This window comes from Schistocerca piceifrons, chromosome 4 (assembly GCF_021461385.2).
Source record: "Schistocerca piceifrons isolate TAMUIC-IGC-003096 chromosome 4, iqSchPice1.1, whole genome shotgun sequence".
NCBI classification, from domain to species: Eukaryota; Metazoa; Arthropoda; class Insecta; order Orthoptera; family Acrididae; genus Schistocerca; species Schistocerca piceifrons.
In genome coordinates this window covers 108,080,127-108,103,211 of record NC_060141.1, presented here as the reverse complement: position 1 = coordinate 108,103,211, position 23,085 = coordinate 108,080,127, and positions in this window count along the sequence as shown.

The window sequence follows — 23,085 nt, the reverse complement described above, 5'->3', positions numbered from 1 at the left end:
TTTGACAATTTGACAATAGCAAGGAGGCGAGCACGAAGAATGTGGGCGAACAGCTTGTAATCCGAATTCACTAACGTCAACGGTGAGAAGTCTTGCGGTCTGCACCCCCCCCCCCCCCCCCCGGTTTGGTTTTGGCACAGGGATGATCATGCCTTCCCAAAATTCTGGGGGGGGGGGGGGGGTGACGCGAAAGTCTGAATCCAGGAGTTCGCAGCACATCTGCCGCCAAACTTCCCCCATCAGGTCAGAAAATGTGCCATAAAATTAAAGCGGAAGACCATCAGGTTCAGGGGGTTTATTTCTCGCGCCCCGTGCCAGGGACATGTGCATATCTTCCCACGTGACGGCCTCCAAGAGTGTGGCGTGGCCTTGCGCCCTACCCGAAGGTGGTAGGTCTTGCAGGACGTCCCCAGTGTTATTGTCACGCAGGATAGAGAGTCCGGTAATAATCTGTGAGGGCACGGGAGATGTCGTTGTGTGTCTCTGCACGTTGCCCGTCCCCAAAATAACTGCCGTGATGAGACGTCTCTTACGGTCTCTCCGTTCTCTGACGATACGATAAAGAGAAGCACTTTCCTGTGGGATGGAATCTTGCAGCCTCGCTCGAACCCCCGTACCGTCTAATCTCTCAGCCGTGATCTCCAGAAGCCCATCCTATGTCTGGTGGACGGCCATTTGGCGCTCTGGCGAAGGTCGTCGCGACGCTAGTTCTAGCAAGACCGTGTACTAAATCTCAAAGGTCGATCGGAGCCAAAGTGCCCTGTCTGGTCCATACCTCACGAGCGTGCGGCGAAGAGCTGGTTTGGCGCAATATGTAGCAGTGACGACTACACGGCAAACCTCTTCCTGGACTGCAAGGTCCTCTACTACGGCTCGTCTGCTGTCGTGGCAGAGTCACGACTCAGATGAAGGCCTGATGGTCAGTGAATACAATGGGCCACAGCTCAGCAACGACAGTCGGTGACCGAAGACCTCGGGAGATGTCCAACCTGCTGGCCGAGTGGTTGGTGAAGTGTGTATATCCGCGTCGGTCACCGTGGATTAGTGTCCATGTATCATGCAAAGAGAGATACCCGTTCATACCATGAAGGGCTGGACATAGGACATGGTGAGGGATCTGATCCTCAGGGCATGAGACTCTCTTAAGGTCCCTGGCTACCACGAAGTGCTCTGTAGCGCCTTGAAACAATGGAGCTACCTCAGTGGAGTTATAAGAGTGTTGCTCTCGACCCTTCGCAGTACCAGACGGGGAATACAGTTTCACAAGGCGGACTGCGCCGATGGTGAGCGCAATGACTCTCGCTAATGCCACATACTGAATATTCGTTGGTTCGATGCCATCGCGTAGTGGTATGGCCGTACCACCACCGCCGTCGGAAGTTGGGTTGATGTAAGACGCATATCCATAAACATCCAGGCGCAGATCAGGCCGTACCTCTTGAAGGAACACGATATCAATGCCTGCCGCTCAAATCATGTCCTTTAACAACTGGATTTAGATCGTGGAACTAGTGCCGTTGATCCTCTCTGTACCTATCCGATACACCTGGGTCATCTGATAGTACGATGACGTATCCTGCAGACGTTTAATCCATTAAGCGCCACGCTGTCCGTCCAACCGTCCCTGCCACCCGCACTGTATATGTTATTATTCGGAAGAGACAAGATGCAATCATCTCAAAAGGAATTCTGAATAGTAATCGGAATAACTCAGGCACTGCACTATCATAAATATCGTATGACGGAGCTGCATGTAATTTAGAAAACATCGTTCTCGTGAAATACAGGAATTGTTGAGTGCCACTGACAAGGGATTTGAAACTGATGTCGTATTTCTGGATTTCCAGAAGGCTTCTGACACTAATCACAAGGGGCTTGTAGTCAGATTACGTAGTTATGCAACAACATCTAAGTTATGTGACTGGATCGTGATTTCCTGTCAGAGAGGTCACAGTTCAACGCAATTGACAGAAAGTCATCGAGTAAAACAGAAGTGATTTCTCGAGTTCCTCAGCGTAGTGTTACAGGCCCTCTGCTGTTCCTCATCTATGTAAATGATTTTGAGACGATCTTATGAGACGGCTTAGGTTGTTTGCATTTGATGTCGTTTATCGTCTAGTAAAGTCATCAAAAGATGAAAAGAAATTGCAAAGCTATTTAGAAAAGGTATCTGTAGGGTGCGAAAACTGGCCATTGACCCTCAGTAATGAAAAGTGTGAGGTTATCCACATGAGTGCTAAAACGAATCCGTTAAACATCATTTACACGATATATAAGTCAAATCGGAACGCCGTAAATTCAACTAAATACCTAGGAATTACAATTACGAACAACTTAAAACAACTTAAAAACGTTATAGAGAAGGCGAACCAAAGACTGCGTATTATTGGCAAAAGACTCAGGAGATGCAGCAGATGCTACCCTTGTCTGTCCTCTTTTGTAGTACTGCTGTACGGTGTGGGCCCTTAAGAGATGGGATTTAGGGATGGCAACGAGAAAGTTCAGAGAAGCGCAGCACTGTGCGTACTATCGTGAAATAGGGGAGAGAGTGACTCGGACATGATACAGGATTTGAGGTAGACATAATTAAAACAATGGAGTTGTCTGTCCTCTTTTGTAGTACTGCTGTACGGTGTGGGCCCTTAAGAGATGGGATTTAGGGATGACAACGAGAAAGTTCAGAGAAGCGCAGCACTGTGCGTACTATCGTGAAATAGGGGAGAGAGTGGCTCGGACATGATACAGGATTTGAGGTGGACATAATTAAAACAATGGAGTTTTCCGTTGCGGCGGAATATTCTCAGAAATTTCAACCACAAAATTTCTCCTCCGAATGCGAAAATATTTAGTTGGGGCCGACCTACATAGGGAGATATGGTCATCATAATAAAATAGAGGAAATCAGTGCTCGCAGAGTATGACATAGGTGTTGGTTCCTTCCGTGCGCTGTACAAGATTGGCATAATACACAATAATTGTGAAGGTGGTTCGATGAACCCTTTGTCAGGCACTTAAGTATGATTTGCCCAAGTACTCCCGATCTTGGCTCAAATGGCTCTGAGCACTATGGGACTCAACTGCTGTGGTCATCAGTCCCCTAGAACTTAGAACTACTTAAACCTAACTAACCTAAGGACATTACACACACACATTCCCGAGGCAGGATTCGAACCTGCGACCGCAGCAGCAGCGCGGCTCCGGAGTGGAGCGCCTAGAAACGCACGGCCACCGCGGCCGGCCCCCGATCTTGGTGATGGTGCCACGACACATACTGGTGGCGACCTGAGTACAGGTCTATTATTTAAAGTAAGAACCGAAGCCCTTATCATGCCTCTTGATAGGGGTGGACTGGTTCTTGCACATGTTCACGATCGAGCTGCAGCCCATACAGGGTGAACATTAATAAAACCAGCAAACTGCAGAGGCGGATAACTGACTGGAAATGAAGGTAAAAGGTCATATGAACACGTGACTGGAAATCCTGGCGTGGCGTCTCTTGACGCAAATGACCGTCTCCTTTCTTCGAATGGGACAACATGACGTTGGACCAGGGACTGTATTCTTCCCGGATGGGACGTGCTGTCCAGTATCAAAACGAATTCAGGAACGTAGCTTCGAGGTCACACGGTGCTCAGTTTGTTCGGAGATGGTCCAGAGAAAGCGTTGAACTTTGGGACTTCCTTACACGAAATCGATCTGAGGATCGTATGCACTCAGAAATACCGAAAGCATTTGTTTAACTCTCTATGGGTATGTTTCAAAACCCCCGTGTAGCTGAAACGTCCAGGATAGATGTTAAATTATCATTACTAGGAGAATCATGAACGGAAGATAAGAACCGGTGAGTTCCATGTACATACGAGAAGACGCAGACGGATGAAAGAGCACTAAAGGGATAGAAAACCAAATTTTTCATTAAGCTGCCTGTTTGTTTCCTTCTGATACGCTAGAATAATCTTAAGTTTACGTATCTCCTGGTAATACAGAAGTCTTATTTGCCGTATGACAAGGACGTGGTTTTCACTGAAATTCAAAATTTGTTTAACTATGGTTACTTGTAACAGGAATTTATCTAATTTTTTTAGTTTGATATGTGGAAGATATTCGTTAAATTTTGAAGCATAGTTGGAGAAACAAATTGTTTTTGAAATTTTACTATGCTTTTCGACTTCTGATGCTTGTTCAAATTTTCAGAGAGTGCTACTTTATTAGAATGTTTGTTGTATATCAGTCTGGTTACTTGTTATACTGTTAGACTTTCAAAATACGATTAATTGTTAATCTCATTCTCTCAGTTGCAACGTAAAGTATGCTATTATTTCCTTTCTTTCCTATTCAAGTGATAATGTAATTCTTTGACGAAGGAGATTGAAATATCTTGTAGATGAAAAAAAAAGGATCGCTAACACACGTCTGTATGGTGGCACTCGACTCGGAGATAAGCCGATTCGAATCCCGGTGATGGCTGAAATTTCCATTGCCAGTATTTAACCGGCTAGGGGAGGAGAGGTGGTGGCGTTTCTGATCACCAGTCTTGGTGTCAGTGTCCTGGATTATAGTCCAAACCTCACCGCTGCGTCTAATGAAGTAAAGGTACGTAACTATGTTGATGGTGATCTGTTTGTCGGATAAGGACGTTAAAGTATGTTCGGCGGCCCTCTTGGTGCTATTCGAGAGGAGTGGGCACTGTGCCAGAACCAGGTTACACTCGATTTCTTCTCTCATGTCCAACGTACACACACACACACACACACACACACACACACACACACACACACACAATAAAAAATGTGTGTGAAATCTTGGGGGATTTAACTGCTAAGGTCATCAGTCCCTAAGCTTACACACTACTTAACCTAAATTATCCTAAGGACAAACACATGCACCCATGCCCGAGGGAGGACTCGAACCTCGGCCGGGACCAGCCGCACAGTCCATGGCTGCAGCGCCCTAGACCGCTCGGCTAATCCCACGCGGCACACACACAGTACAGACACCTACATTTAACAGACGCACTTCCCCCCGAACTCTCATACTTGGCGACGGAAAGGTGTCTGCATTTGCGAACACCAGGGGACACTTTTCCAATTAAGCTGTTGGATTTGTCCTTTGGGGTCTCCCAGACATTCATGCCATACGACTTTACCTCTAAACCACCTGGAGATGAATGACAACATAATCCCACTTACCGTCGACCCTTTGAAGTCATTAAATCATGTTTGGTACCTTATTAAAATTTGTCGTATAGTCAAGTTAATCGCTACACGATTAAGCGCGTAAGATACCGAAGTTCCATTGCATTTCAATTTCGTAAAAACTACACCACAATTCAAAAGGTAATTAATCTGTTATTTGTCTAAAAACCGACTGCGTCAATATTCAGACTGCTTTTTGAGAAATTTGAGTACCACACAATAAACTCTATGTGAACATGCACATCGTATAATCGTGTATCACCTCTGTATCGTGGCTGACTCGTTAGATACTGCATCAGAATGCCCACCGTCAGAGAAGAGGTGGTTATTAAGGGATTGAAGTGAATGTTATCGGCCTGGTGATATCCACTGATATCTACAGTTTCGTTAAGCGGGATGACAACTGTTCTCCGATTCCTGTTCTTTCCCTCAACTATGTTTAATATTTTTTTTTTATTTACTATCCATTCAGAAGTAAGCACTTTAGCGTTGTTTTCGACGTCATGTGCCATAACAAGTGTACCCCCTGATAGTGATAAAGTGTGTAAAAAGGAGTACGTAATTGATTCAAAACTGATAAATATACAACAACCAAATTAAAACAATAAACACAGATGAACAGAGAAAAGTACTAAGAAAATAGCACTTATTCTCTATAACAAAATATTTCAGAGCCGAAACACACAGGTTATTATACGATCAGCAAAAACCTGATCCTTTAAAGAATTGCACTCCTATGGACAAATCAGCTTCACCCTTATGATTATATTACCAATGAATTAATGCTTTAAATATTTGACGTTAGGAATGCGGCAAAAAGATTCCAAAAGTTCTAAATATATGTGTAACGTTTGTTGCAAATCGTTAAAAGCTCTTTCGTCAAATACTGGACGAGTATGTTCTGGGAAATTTGGGCAAACTTTTAAGCAAAAGCCAGTTTTTCCCGCAACTCTGTGTTTATGTCGTCATACCTTCTGGAAGATATATCGTACAATGATTTTATTTTGCAAGCACTCCGAGTGCTGTATGTAGATTCCTTCTCCAAACTAAATTACCTATTTCGTTAGAGCTAAATAAGATGTAGATTAAAACGTGATGCCTGTTGCTACAGACCTACTACGTCAACAGTGGAAATGTACTAGACGGTAAACAATTTTTTCTCACCCTTTGCTTGGGGTGAGGGGCGGACTGTCAGCCAGAAAAAGTTTGGCAAGCGTTTGAATGTATGTGTACAGATTGCTACGAATCAATGACTGGTCCCACATGCAAATACGAGATGAATATGGTCGGGGTATTATCGCACGCTGATATTTACTGCCTCTTGAAAACTACGCAGTTTATTAATGTAATACTTGTCTAACTGGGCTGAACTTTTCACAGAACAGTATACATCCTAATGAGTAGATTATGTCAGCACTTTAAATTTTTGGAAGTCTGTCCCCATATACAGGGTGTTACAAAAAGGTACGGCCAAACTTTCAGGAAACATTCCTCGCACACAAAGAAAGAAAATTAATTATGTGGACGTCTGTCCGCAAACGCTTACATTCCATGTTAGAGCTCATTTTATTACTTCTCTTCAAATCACATTAATCATGGGATGGAAACACACAGCAACAGAACGTACCAGGGTGACTTCAAACACTTTGTTACAGGAAATGTTCAAAATGTCCTCCGTTAGCTAGGATACATGCATCCACCCTCCTTCGCATGGAATCCCTGTTGCGCTGATGCAGCCCTGGAGAATGGCGTATTGTATCACAGCCGCCCACAATACGAGCACGAAGAGTCTCTACATTTGGTACCGGTGTTGCGTAGACAAGAGCTTTCAAATGCCCCCATAAATGAAAGTCAAGATGGTTGAGGTTAGGAGAGCGTGGAGGCCATGGAATTGGTCCGCCTCTACCAATCCATCGGTCACCGAATCTGTTATTGAGAAGCGTACGAACACTTCGACTGAAATGTGCAGGAGCTCCATCGTGAATGAACCACATGTTGTGTCGTACTTGTAAAGGCATTTTCTAGCAGCACAGGTAGAGTATCCCGTATGAAATCATGATAGCGTGCTCCATTGAGCGTAGGTGGACGAAACTAAAATGAGCTCTAACATGGAAATTAAGCGTTTCCGGACGCATTTCCACATAACATCTTTTCTTTATTTGTGTGTGAGGAATGTTTCCTGAAAGTTTGGCCGTACCTTTTTGTAACACCCTGTATACTGAAGCGCCAAAGAAACTGTTACACCTGCCTAATATCGTGTAGGGCCCACGCCAACTCGCAGAAATGCTGCAACACGACGTGACATGGACTCGTCCAATGCCTGAAGTAGTGCTGCAGGGAACTGACACCATGAATCCTACAGGGCTGCCATAAATCCGTAAGAGTACGAGGGAGAGGAGATCTTTTCTGAACAGCACGTTACAAGGCATCCCAGATACGCTGAATAATGTTCATGTCTGGTGAGTATGGTGGCCAGCGGAAGTGTTTAAACTCAGAAGAGTGTTCCTGGAGCAACTCAGTAGCAATTCTGGACATAATAGGTGTCGCATTGTCCTTCTGGAATTTCCCAAGTCCGTCGAAATGCGCAATTTACATGAATGGATGAAGACGATCAGACAGGATGCTTACGTACGTGTCACTTAGAATCGTATCTAATCTAGACATATCAGGGGTCCAATATCACTCCAACTGCCCACGCCCCACACTACTACAGAGCCTACACCAGCTTGGACAGTTCCCTGCTGATAAGCAGGGTCAATGGATTCGTCAGGTTGACTCCATACCCGTACACGTCCATCCGCTCGATACAATGTATAACGACACACCTCCGACCAGGCAACATTTTTCCAGTCATCAACTTACCATGGCGGTGTTGACGGGTCCAGGCAAGGGGTAAAGCTTTGTTCGTGCAGTCATTAAGGGTACACGAGTGGGCCTTCTGCTCCGAAAACCCCTGTCGATGAAGTTTCTTTGAATGGTTTACACACTGACAGTTGTTGATGGCCCAGCGGAAGGGTTGAACTTCTGTAACGTTGAACGATTCTCTTCAGTCGTCGTTGGTCCCATTCTTGCAGGACCTTTATCCAGCGGCAGCAGAGTCGGAGATTTTATGTTTTACCGGACTATTGATATTCACGGTACACTCGTGAAATGGTCGTACGGGAAAATCCTCACTTCATCGCTACCCCTCGGAAATGCTCTGTCACATCGCTCGTGCGCCGACTATAACGCCACGTTCAAACTCATTCAGTTCTTGATAACGTGACACTGTAGCAGTAGTAAGCGATCTATCAAATACATCGGGCACTTATAGTCTTGTTCAGTATAGGCGTTGCCGACCGCAGCGCCGTATTCCATCTGTTTATGTATCTCTGTATTTGAATACGTATGCCTACAGCAGTTCCGTTATCGCTTCAGTGTGTATCAGAAAAGAAAAGAAATTTTTGATGCCTCTGGATACCGTTTGATTGCCAGCCCGCAACTGCGATTTGATCCGTGCTCCGGGATGATCGCACAGTAATGTAATGCTATGTGAAAGGCTACGTTATTTACACTGGTTATCCATTAAGCTTCATAAACTGTATCTGATATTTCCATATGCAAATTATTTATGCATTGTGCGCATGCAGTTTAGGTAACAGAAGCGTTAACTAAAAAACAATTATCTACTAATATGGAAAACTCATTTCAAGTCCATTTTATGTGCTGATTAACGATGAATTTATATTTATATGGCACTACACTCTCTTTCAAATTCTGAAGGTGGCAGTGGTAAAATACAGGGAGCGAAAGGCTATTTATAATTTGTACAGAAACCAGAAGGCAGTTATTAGACTCGAGGGGCATGAAAGGGTAGCAGTGGTTGGGAAGGGAGTGAGACAGGGTTGTAGCCTATCCCCGAAGTTATTTAATCTGTATATTGAGCAAGCAGTAAAGGAAACAAAGGATAAATTCCGAGTAGGAATTAAAATCCATGGAGAAGAAATATAAACTTTGAGGTTCGCCGATGACATTTTAATTCTGTCAGAGACAGCAAAGGACCTTGGAATAGCAGCTGAACGGAATGGACAGTGTCTTGAAGGGAGGATACCAGATGAACATCAACAAAAGCAAAACGAGGATAATGGAATCTAGTCGAATTAAATTGGGTGATGCTGCAGGAATTAAATTAGGAAATGAGACGCTTAAAGTAGTAAATGAATTTTGTTATTTGGGGAGTAAAATAACTGATTATGGCTGAAGTAAAGAAGAGATAAAATGTAGACTGGAATGACAACGTTTCTGAAGAAGAGAAATTTGTTAACATCGAGTGTAGATTTAAGTGTCAGGAAGTTGTTTCTGAAAGTATTTATATGGAGTGTAGCCATGTATGGAAGTGAAACGTGGACGATAAATAGTTTAGACAAGGAGAGAATAGAAGCTTTCGAAATGTGGTGCTACAGAAGAATGCTGAAGATTAAATGGGTAGATCACATAACTAATGAGGAGGTATTGAGTAGAATTAGAGAGAAGAGAAATTTCTGGCACAACTTGACTAGAAGAAGGGATCGGTTGTTAGGGCACATTTTGAGGCATCATGGGATCACCAATTTGGTATTGGATGGCAGCGTGGAAGGTAAAAATTGTAGAGGGAGACCAAGAGATGAATACACTAAACAGATTCAGAAGGATGTAGGTTGCAGTAGGTACTGAGAGATGAAGGAGCTTTCACAGGATAGAGTAGCATGGAGAGTTGCATCAAACCAGTCTCTGGACTGAAGACCACAACAACAACAACATTATTTTCCACCGTGTTAATTAATCATTAATGGGTTATTTAGGTACATCTAAGAACTAAATCCTTCACACATGGAATAAAACCGGTTTTCATGAGTTACTTCACGCTGCGTTCATAGTACATGTATGTGTATTTCGCTTAGAGATGAGACTAAATGTTTATTTCATGCGATATGAATTACCATTTCAGAAAGTAAATCACTTATAGAATTGAGGAAATGCGCTTACAGTGTAGTGCTTTAACGCCTTATACCATATCGTATCTACTAACGTCTTCAGCGCTGTATATAAAATTTAAAACTAGACGATCGCTTCAAGTTTAATAATATCTTACGTAGAGGTTAGCGTAAGGTTTCAGAGTGTTGTGTTCCATAATATGAACACGTTTATAAGATTCTTTCTGTAGTGTTGGCAGAAGAGCCAACACTGTTTTTCTAGAGGAGGCCGAAATGCACGCGTTTAATTACACGCTGACTGGCGTGCGGTCTGGAACAGGACAATATCTTGAGAATTGCAAATAAAGTACGTAGATGATGTAATACTTAACTATAATCCACAATTGTAGAACATCTCTCTTGATGATACATGCTTCACATAATAAATATCAATTGAATACGGCGCCTTGCTAGGTCGAAGCAAATGACGTAGCTGAAGGCTATGCTAACTATCGTCTCGGCAAATGAGAGCGTAGTTGTCGGTGAACCATTGCTATGAACGTCGGATGTACAACTGGGACGAGTGCCAGTACGTCTCTCTAGACCTGCCGTGTGGTGGCGCTCGGTTTGCTATCACTGACAGTGGCGACACGCGTGTCCGACGTATACTAATGGACCGCGACCGATTTAAAGGCTACCACCTAGCAAGTGTGGTGTCTGGCGGTGACACCACACTTTCTATACTTTACCCCCTCTAGACATCTGCTCCAGCTATCGTGGTATTCAGATGCCACTGTTTACTCCTCCCTCGTCACTAAGATTAATTTTTCCAGCTCCAGCTATTGACAAACGCATTTCTACATTTTCGCTCGTTTCGTACCTCATTTCAAACCAATCGAGAGAAGTGGCATCTCTGTATGGAACGTGTCTTGTTGAAACTTACGTTAGTAATAAGAACAATGAAACTTCTATGATTTTGTAAGTATAAAAGACTAACTGCGCCTACACCCCTAAGTTTCAATTCTATCATGCCACATTCATTTATACATCCGGTCTTTTTTCGGCAAGAATCTATTAAGCTTCGACTCTTCATCACCACATGACACAACCACGTTTGACCGTGTAACTGGCCTCTGGATACCAAATACTGCCCACCGAGTATCACTATGGTAAAGTCGAGACTCCTGATACTACGGATGAGATAGCTTTCAGTCCCTGCTCGAGCACTGCAGTTTAGAATTTACTTATTTTCCCTAAATCATTTCAGTCAGACAGGTGTTTCGGCATTTATTTGGTTTTAAAATCATAACTTCCACACCCCTGTCATGCTAAAGTTGCTCACTGTCCATAAGAACCCAGTTAAAATGGTCTGTAGAACTCTTTACCACACGGTAACAGAGCGACGTGGCGCAGTGGTCAGACACTGGACCCGCATTCGGGAGGACGCGCTCCAGGCAAATGCCGAGATGGTTCCTTTGAAAGGGCACGGCCGACTTACTTCCCCGTCCTTCACTAATCCGATGAGACCGATGACCTCGCTGTCTCTCCTTTGCCAAACAACCAAACCCAACCACACGGTATTTCTCTCACAGAAAGATACTTTCTTCCTAATGACATGGAAATCGGTAGATGTGTTGTACATGTATGGACAAACACAGTTTCCGAAAAACTGGACGATTTATTTAAGAAAATGAGCTTCATCGGTTGAGCAAATTAATAACGCGCTGGTCCACTTCCCTCCCTTACGCAAGCACTTATCCGGCTTGAAATTGATTGGTAGACTTGTTGGATAGCCTCCTGAAGGATATCGTGCCAAATTATGTTCTATTGGCGGCTTAGATCGTCAGACCTCCGAGTTGGTTGGACGTCCTGCCCATAATGTTCCAAACGCTCTCAACTAGGAGGATTTCCGGCGACCTTCGTGGCCAAGGTAGGGTTTCTCAAGCACGTAGACAAGCGTACGAAACTCTCGCCGTGAGCGGGCATGGATAATTTTGCTGTAATATAAGCCCTGGATGGCTTGCCATGAGGGGCAATAAAACGCGGTGTAGAATATCGTCGACGTACCGGTGTGCCGTGATGGGGATGTGGATAACAACCAAAGCGGTCCTGCTGTGAAATGGAACGGCAACGCAGATCATCACTCCTGGCTGTCGTGCAGTATGGCGGACGGTCAACAGGCAGGTTGGTATCCCACCGCTATCTGTGGAGTTTCCAGAGACGTCTTCACTGGTCATCGGGGCTCTTTTCGAAGCGAGAGTCATCAATGAAGACGATTATACTCAAGTAAATGAGATTCTAGGCCGAAGACGTGTCTGAAGACGACCTGGACAATGGTCGAATACCCACCTGATTGTCGCCCGCCATACCACCCGACAAACGGGAGTGATGGTTTGTGGTGCCTTTCCATTTCAAAACCGGACGTCTTTGGTTGTCATCCACGGGAACCTGAAAACACAGCTGTACGTAGATGATGTTCTCCGCCCAGTTTTGTTGCCCTTCATGGAAAGCCATCCTGGGCTTCCATTTCCGCAAGATAATGCGCGCCTACATCCGCCGAGAGTTTCTACGGCTTGTCTTCGTGCTTGGCATACCATATCTAGGCCACAAGGGTCACCGGATCCCTCCTCAGTTGAGATCGTATGGAACATTATGGACGGAGCCTCCGGAAACCTCGGGAGTTTGACGATCTTCGGCACCAACTGGACAAAATTTGGCACGATTTCCCTTAGGAGGATGCCCAACAACTCCATCAAACAATGGCAAAGTCAAATGCGCATAAGCGTGGGAAGTAGACCACGAGTTATTTACTTGTACATTTACTACATTTGAATATACTATTCAATGATATAGCGGTCCCTCCCACTTTGCAACATCTCTATACTTTTTGCAGTCAAAATCAGCGTGCTAAGTAATCCATTCATTATGTTTCAGACTTCAAATGAGCTATCCCTAACTTCGACTGTATGGGCCTTGTATACCTTCTCTGAAATCTGTATCTTCCTCCACTCAGCATTCGACATTCACGTGAAATTATGCCATTCGTGAAGTGCCACCGAATGTGCTGGACGTTTTTGATTAATATTTTATAACTAATGATGGCTTTTAGTAGACGTCAGAAACTACTCATACTTCTTTCGTCTCTGACATTCTCAGATTACAGTCAAATTGTATTAACATACATTACTGATTATTTTGTCTATGAACACTAACATTGTAGTGAAAAATATTCTTACGTCTCCGGGTAGTTAGTAAGTCTAGCATCACAACGGTGTCTCGGATATTGGTGTTTTTTTTTTTTAAATCTTACTGACCATCGGTCATTTTCTTTTTAAGTTTTGCATTCTGTTCTTTTATGTGTCTTAGTGATTGAAATTTTACATCACTTACTGTTAAATTTACCCTCCACCAGTACTCTACATACCTGACCGTTCTTCATTTCTCATTATGACATTGTTTTCGACTAACTGTTAACACTATAAATACCAATAGTTACGATATAGTCTTACAATTTTTGATTTCATATTTTTGTTAAAAGAAAATAAAACAACCGAAAGGAAAACAGTAACTGTTCATATTGAAAAGAATCGTCCAGATTGGGAAAGTGTTGACGTAAGAGTGTACACTATTTTCAGTTATCCTGTTGTTAATTTACATTAGCGAAGAGCTGAGTCTGATTTCTAATATACTAATTTTGCCATACATTCCGCTTTCTCAAAATATCTTGTAAAACTGATTTTAGAACAGCCTGACTAATATGAAGGGCTTATTTCAATAGTGGTACAAGTCCATTTTTGTTCGTTGTGAGATACAGAGTTCAAAAGTTGAATGAACACTGAAAACTCTGCAGTTGAGATATCAGAAATATTCAATCATATGACTTCTCGCTAGATATGAACCTTTCTTTCTGTTTGTTTGTATCATTAATTTCAGAAGCATTATAGGCAGAAAAGTGGAGGTAATGGACTTGTACCACTACTGAAATAAGCCCTTCATCTGCATCCATACAGGGCGTGAGACGTATCTGCCAGAAACACCACACATAGGACGGTAGTCTGTGTCTCGTGTTGGCTGTGATCCCTGATTACGCTGTTAATCTAACTGGAACACGTGTCGGCTCATGTGAATGGCAGTATGTGACGTGCAGGCGAAACTCTCCCGCCCGTCGTGATAGTCTTATCCGTAGCACCCCTCACAAGCGATTACTGATGTTCATTATGTCACGAACGTGACGTAATTGTCTTTCACAGTATGCACCAAGCCATTCCCTCCGTTGCTGTGATCTGGAAATTCACGACGTCCCACATTTTCTATCTGGCACACGGAATACTACCGTCGGCCCCCAATGAAAACACACCCAAAGTGTCCTGTATGTCATTGGATACTGAAGTGTGAGAATGAGAAACAAGGGAGCATTTGCATTACAAACCTGATCATCATCAGCTATTTGTCAACTGCTGCGTTTTAAGGAACTCTACTGTATTAAACCACATATTATAGTCTTTAGCCGTAATTTCTCGTGTCACTTTTACATGTTTTGTTCTTTCATCTTCCCGCCTACCCTTAGGTCGCCGATTTGATCTTCTCTGATATTTTGGGATCCAGCGCACAGTTTCATTGTCCGTCTACCAACCATTTCCCCACAACCCATGTGTCTTCACTTCGTTTTTATTATAATCAAAACCGTGTCTCTCACTTCATATACATTTATTTGTCTTACTGCGCTCTTAGCAAATCTAGTCAGGTATCTTTCGATAACTCGGAGGAACTTCAGATTTGTGGCTGGTCTTCGTTATAGAAATTAATTTCTAGTAGTCTCGTGTTAATTTAAATTTTCTTCTATCCTGCCGTTGTCTGTTTTTCTGGCAAAAAGAAAATAACTTATCAACTGTTACTATGACTTTCTTGTTAATCTTTAGTACGTTCTCTTCGATATGGTGACCATGTATGGTAGCTTACAATGCTTAGTTTGCAGACCAACTTTCGAAGTTGTTCAATTACGTTCTACAAGTTTCTATTGAAGTTCACCTTCACCAGAGACAGACGCTGTTATGTCATCAGCAAATACAATGTGGTTCAGATATCCTGCACATGCAGATACTACGCCTTTGTTCTTCAGTTCAGGATTGTGAAATTTTACCCACTGCATGGATTCCTATTGAACAGTCTCTCCTTCAGTTCTACGTTTTGTATTACATCGAAGTGTTGTAATGGAATTCACAACATTGATGTACATGTCCGCGAATATACCAACACTGAAGCTGTTTACACTGAGCTTTCTCAAAATCTAGGCATTCTATGCAAAGTCGATAGGACGCTGAGCTCTGTACTTACTTCCATTACAAGCACACGCATTGCTCTTCCTTATAATTTCGTTTATAGCTTCCAAATTATCCACTGAGTTGCAGCAGTTCTCGAGCTGGAATATTCCTATGTGTAACTGATATTTAATGGCATTTCTATGTATTTAGTGTAACTTTTATTTGCTTCGTATATTACGAAAGGGAAATTGATATTACTGTGTTTTATGTATCTCTTTTTTGCAACGTAGAACTGTTGCATCATTTCTTCTGTTTCAAGAAGTTGTTTTTCTTCACAGACGATCTGGAAATATTTGGTCAGTTCTAATTTGTTCTCTTCCAGCTTTATCGTTTGCTGTTGAACTGTCACGCGTCTCTGCATTAGTCATTTCTCGAATGGTTTTATACATCTGATCTGTTATTACTTCAGGGAAGCTATTATTTTCCGTTAAGCTATGGATATTTTTAATGATTAGCTTATTATTTCTTGCGTTATACAAATATATAAAGACTTGTTCGAATCTTTGTACGAGTTCTTTTCTGTTGTCAGTTACTCCGATATTTGCCACCCACAGTGTTGCCGTGTGCTTAGTACCAAACGTAAGGTTGTATCTTCTTTCCTTACTACTTCTACGATATTCAGTCGTTCCTCTTCTCAAGTCTTCATTAGATCTTTACATTCTCTCAAAGACATTTCTGCGTAGTTTTGTTTAGTTCATCTTTTTCTAGCATCGTCCTACCGTCTCTTGCTTAATATTATTTCGTTCATTACCTACCATTTTCGTTACATTTGCCTTCTGTTTGCCTGCAACCTCTTTTGTTTGCCTAGGAAGATTTCTTGAATGACTGGTTCTATTTGCCTATAGCTGTTTAATACATGTTTCTGTTTAGCTGAATTTATTTTTTGATTCAATATTTTATTTATAACATTTCAAGCAACAATTTTTAATTGGTCACCTTATTAATTTACGATCACTTGATATTCTAACGTGATTCTGTATCTCTACACTCTGTAAAATTACTTTATTGAATGATTAAATATAGACATTTTCATGTGAAGATTTTCTTTTTTTCAATAACAGGTTAAGGGAAAACGTGGTGTTTGGCAAACGCTGTTCTCACTCCTATCAGGCCAAAATCCTCCCAAAGAAAAACTGATCTTTAGCCTTTGTCTTACTGATGGACTGTTCTCCTTCTCTACCATTCTTCAGAAGCGTTTCCTACTTCTTATGTTTACTGTATATCTTTGTAGTGGTCTCCTATCTGCTCAATGAATGATACGATTGTCTTAGTACCTTTTTATTTCTGAAAAGTTGCTGTAGTGTCTACAATTAATTCAATTTATCTTACATTGACTCAGCTTTCGTTTAAAATGCAACTTAATCCTGAATTTTCTGTATGCGTATCCTCTCTCATAATACTGGACACTACAGCAAGTAAATAATTTTAACACTTGAGAATTTTTTAAAGCTATTTGTTTCTCTCATGCATGAATATAATGGCACTTACTACATAAATTTTTATTAATGTCATCAGAACTATTTTATCGTTTTCTAAAAACCGATATAAAGTATTGTTTTTTCCCTGAGAGACAATCCTCACAAAAGTCGAATACAATTTTATAGCAAGTAATAAACGTATTATCGTGTTAAAATATATCTAAGTAAAGAGAACGATTGTGTTTAACAAAAATCACAGCCAAATGTTCACGAACAATAGATCAGCAGTTCGCTTGCAATACGTGTGATATCTTCTTGTGACGAAGGGGTCTACGTATATTGTATCATATGGGAGATATTGTTCTATGTTTTCATTAAATGTCTGAAATGACAGTATGTGTGTGAAAATATTAGTTTCCTTGGTTGTTTTTCCATTTCTTTTAAGTACCAAATTTTTCTGTCTGTGATCGATGGCAGAGTATCTCCCTTGCTGTGGAAAGTCTTTAAAGTAAATAAAAATTGTCTGATGACATAAGTATTAGACGTGGAACATTAAGAATGGCAATGTGACATTCTGTACGTGGGCGTATGCTAGTCAGAAAGGATGTGATTTTGGGATCAATGTTTTTCGAATAGATACTTCAAACAATGATTGTCATTGTTTGGATGAACGACTGACAATTATTGCAAAATAAAATTAAATAAATATTTAGGTTATTATAATTTTTCTTTTCATTCCGATTTTTAAACGAATTTACTCCACCTTGGATGCTTCCTGATCAATCAACATTTATTTTATATGACTCTCCACTTAATATGTTACGACATTTGCTTTCTACGCTATGACACTTCTGTTAGTTGAATATCAACTTGGTCTGGCCAGTGGCTTAAACTAAAAAATACTTTGTCACTGTTCTTACGTAAGTGAGTCCCATTCGATCAGTGTCCTACTTTCCACTTTGTTCTGACTGATTTTCACCAGGTGATTCATTCGAGTCACTGTTGGTTGGTATTTATGCGTCGCTGCCTGAACAGCAGCGTATTCAGTTTCAAAATCATCTCTAACAAGAACACAGTCTGTGGTTTTAGCTATTGCAAAACCATAATAGTTCAACACTAAAATAATGTAAGGTTCGGTCCCATAAATTTTTAACCCGGAATCACGTGACTTGTAATAAGTAATGCTGGATAGGTAAGCAACCTTACTGTCGGGAATGCAGCAAAATGACCAGTTGGAGTAATACAAATCTAAGCTTGAAGCTTCGAAAAGCCTATCCTTCATGAGGAGTACATAAATAATTGCTAAGCTTTTGGGCATTTTTAGATGGTATCTTATAAATCATAAGCTACGCGTCTTCCGGTATTAGTATCCTCCATCTCTCAGATCTTTCCTCGGCACATACCTCTCTAAATGGTACTGCGAAATGCTCATGATATTTTTCCACCGATATTCAACGTTATTAGTACTGAATATGAAATTTTCATGTTGACCTCTAGTGTAATCCGTAACGTGTTTCTTGCGCTTCTTGCTAAGTAGGAAGCTCTTCATATTTTTCTTTGCATTCCTACTTACAGCCTTATTCAGTGAAGATGATCCCAGTTCTACGCTGAGCAAAATGTTTAGGTGTGTTTGTCACGAGTAGATCTAAGACTTTAGCTTCAAGAAACAGATCTCTCACCGCCAAATTTGTGATACGTGAATCCAGATCTATACGACTGTGTCACGATAGAAAAGATAACTTAAGCTGTAAGATAAACACTCACCGTAGAGCTGAAGCGGTCTTTTCTATTATGATGGCTCTCTGACTGCTCAAGCTCTTTAGAACGGTACAAAACGATTCCCTGTGCTGAATACCACTCTAATCACTTGAATCTCTCCGTGTGTAAGAGGTAAGTTGAAATCAGTAGCTAAAACTACAACACGACCATGAAATTTACGTGGATCCTTCTCCAAGTTTACAGTCAAATATTCCGTCACTACTGTCCCTAATGCAGGAGGTCTATAAATGCATCCTATGACCACGTTTTCGCCACCTTTTACACCTGTCCTCAGCCAAGTTATTTCGCATTCGGGTTCTGTCCAGTTTCGATAAATATTATCCTATTTTTTACAGCTATTAATACGCCTGCACCACAAGCGCTCGTCAAATCTTTACGACATACATTCCAGTCGGAGTTTAGTATTTCATTGCTTTCGACATCTAGTATCGGCCACCATTTTCTTCCAGTACAGTATGGGTCTTGTTAACGTTCATAACTGAAACTAGTTCTGGGCCCTTTCTACAGACTGTCCTGCAGTTAACTAATACCATACCAAAATTGTCTTTCTCCTAACACCTGTGATACCCTGTGTGGTATCAGAACGCATCTTATAAGGTCTGCGCAGGGATATCTGCAGGCTAAAACTAAGACCCATGTACTTCAATCTCGAACTGATCATCATGGCCTTCAAAGGTTCTACAAACAATGTATACAGCACCATCTGTTGTTAGTTTTTGTTCTACTACTTCGAAACTACTCTATAAAAATCATACAGCTTCCACAACAAACATATCATTTGTTGCGTTCTTCTGTTTATATTTGTTATTGTGTTATTTACTTTCAAATATCGCGTCTCCAGCAAAGGACACATGTAAATACTTCTGAGTGCACTAAAATTTGTCTAATTTCTCTTTCGCGGCTCTTAAGGTAAATATAAGTAGTATTTTCTTAAATATCACATTTAGTACTCTTTTGTAAAACTATGAAAGTGGGACCTCCCGAAATCCTCCCAGTATTTAGTCCTCGACGGCGAGCGTACATCAGAGACAAGGGTAACGTCAGGAGTGCCCCAGAGAAGCGTAATAGGACCACTATTATTTTCTATATACACAAATGATCTGGTGGATTGGTCGGGTATCAATCCGCGTTTGTTTGCTGATGATTCTGTGCTACACAGAAAGTGTCGAAGTTGACTGATAGTAGGAGCATATAAAGTGACTGAGATAAAATTTGTAGTTGGTGTAATGAATGACAGCTAGCTCTAAATGTGTAAAAAGTGTAAGGTTATACTGATTAGTTGAACAAACAATTCCGTAATATTCGCATACAGCAATAGTAATGTCGTGTTTGACACAGTCGATCTACTCTTGAATACCCATCAAGTGTTTGCGATGCGTCCAAGGTCGGATTAAGGGAAGACGTGGAATCAATTCAAAGAGAGGTTTCTGCACTTGTTACCGGTGGGTTTGAGCAACTTAAATATTACGGAGATGTTTCAGGAAATCAAATGGGAATTCCTTAAGGAAAGGCAACATTCTAATCGAAGAACAATATTGAGATAATTTAGAGAACCGGCATTTGAAGGTGACTGCACAACGATTCTACCACCACCAACGTACATTTCGATCAAGGACCACGAAGATAAGACACGAGAAAATAGGACTCACACGGAGACACACAGACGGTCGTTTGTCGCTAGCTCTGTTTGCGAGAGGAAGAGGAAAGGAAGCGACTGAGACGTAAAGGCTACCCTCCGTCACACACAGAACGGTAGCTTGTGGAGAATATAAGTAGAGGCAGATCTGCCAGTTGAGAACTGGTTGCTTTACCACGTGCTCATAGAAACCTGTGACCATTCGTGATAACCTGGTACGTGCAACGATCGTTGTAAGTCCTCTGTGATATGTGTCCCACGTACTTGGGCAGTATTCTACCATAGGTAAAATGAGTGTTCTGAAACAAATCTGCTTTCTAGACTGATAGAATTTTACAGTATTCTACCAATGATTCGAAGTATAGCACCCGCTTGCTACCATTCAACGTCATATCTCCACAAATGATTATATCTTCGCAACTGTTGAGATTCTTTCATAAAATACTAAAATACTACCGTCTTGGGAAGTATAGAGGATCTGACAGCAGCTCACAAGTCAGCATAGCTTCACACCATCCTGATTCAGGAAACCGGGGACTCTTCTTGACTTCTTTAATGCTAGTTATACTTGCAACGTCATGAACCCAATGATTAGTACGAGGATGTGCTGAACCGTAAATTTTTTCCAATTTTTAATGAGAAAACTCTCAAAGATTTTCAAATGAAGTGACCGTTGTTTACGTTTTACACCTTTATTCATCAGTGTACATCTTTATTTCTCAACATAATCACGCTGACAAACAACGTGTTCCTGCCGACGAGAGACGATTTGTTGATATTGTCACTGCAGAATGTTTGACTTCCTTGACGGAGCCACAACCTTACCTGAGCTTGCATCGCTTCGTCATTGCCAAAGTGAAGTCCACGAAGGTGTATGTAGGTACCTATACATTTAGAAATAAATGAAAGTGGGATGGGGCCTAGCAGGATCTCTATGGAGGATGATTTTTGACAGTGAAAGGAAGGCGTCGGATTGTTGCAGATGTTGCCGTGTTAGTGTGTGATTCGCCATTGTCATGTTGAAGGAAACGGTGCGCCATATGTGGCCGAACTCTTCGAATACGGAACTCCAATACTGCACGCTGTTTCTCACGCACCAGCGTCGTTACGTTACACATCGCCACGTTACACTCTACAGTCCAGAGCCGTCTAGCGCCAGAGTGTTGCAGCTTGTAATCAACGAAGCGGGGAAGTCGAAAGAGTAATGTTCATCACATGAATCCCCCAGCCGATATTGAGAACAGAATAAAAATTCGGAGGCATTATTTTGCAGCGCGCTATCGTCTAAATTTCGCTGGGCGCACATATACGGGGTGTCTCAATTATGCTGACCGCCCAAGTAACATGTAAGCCAGAAGCAAAATAAAAAATGTGTCAAGCATATAATGTTTAATTACCAGAGGCATTAACCAGTACGCCGGCCGGTGTGGCCGTGCGGTTCTAGGCGCTTCAGTCTGGAACCGCGCGACCGCTACGGTCGCAGGTTCGAATCCTGCCTCGGGCATGGATGTGTGTGATGTCTTTAGGTTAGTTAGGTTTAAGTAGTTCTAAGTTCTAGGGGACTGATGACCACAGATGTTAAGTCCCATAGTGCTCAGAGCAATTTGAACCCTTTTTTTTTTTTTTGTACATTCATAAGTTCTCTCTTGGAAGACTTCTCAAAATCGTTACCTAAAACTGACTTACATTCCACTGTAATATCACTCGGTGCAGTACCTCGTGTAAGGTAATTCTTCCACTTGCTACAGTTGACATTTAACAAATGAAAATGCAGGGAAAATGCTCACCTGTCATTCAGTCAGCCTCTTGGGTTGTAAATTTGTGACTCCAATGTACTTCTACGAAGCGAAAGAAGTGGTACTCATCTATGAAGAATATGAATTACCAAAAGAACAGTTGGAGTGATGTGTGCTAACAGAACAAAGATTCAAATTTGAAAACTGACATGTTACAAGATGTAATAAGTATTTTTTACTAGTAAAATAACATTTTTTCAGAAAATTTTTGCCTCTTGTCGTGCCAATTGATATCATGATTATTAAGTTAATACTGTAAGAACAGTTCGTAGCGTTCGTTTGCATACAAAGAGTGTAAATAAGAAGTAGTGGGAAATACTGAAATATTAGATAAAAAGAAATAAATTTGAAAAAAATATGGAGGTCAATAATTTAAGAGAATAGTACAAGTGAAAAAGTAACTTTCTATATTTTATCTCAATTTTCGTTTCTGCTGGTGCACTTCATAAACAAATAACGGTTAGTAATTTTACCATAAGGTATTTTTTGTAGGTCTACGTGCATGGATAAAAGAAAAAAAGGGACAGCCAATGAGAAACAATCCGATGGTTTGGCCGATATTTTCGACGAAGCCTTATGGAAAGCTATTTAGTAACACAACGCCACGTATAATCTTTTCCACCCTGAATATTTGAAAGTGCGAGGAGGAGCTGATACCGCGACACGCCGTATATTAATCTTATCAGCTTTGGCCGATGCCAATCCGCGTAATTCCAGGCTGTCCTTTATCTCTCTCGGTGGCGCCCATTGGGGATGTGTGGCTTGCAGGGAACCGCCACTACGGCGCTCCATAAACAAACGCAAGGATTTTGCGCCTGATCCCCAGGAAGCTAACCGAGAGGCGCCGCCTGTCTCGCCACAGACTTTAAAGTAGGGCAGCGTAGCTCGGACGAAAAGGAAGAAAATACCAAAAGGTAAACTTTTATCCTGTCATGGGAATACCACTGCACAGTTTCATATTCAGACGACATTACTTGAAATGTATTTTTTTCTGTTACTACGGTACACT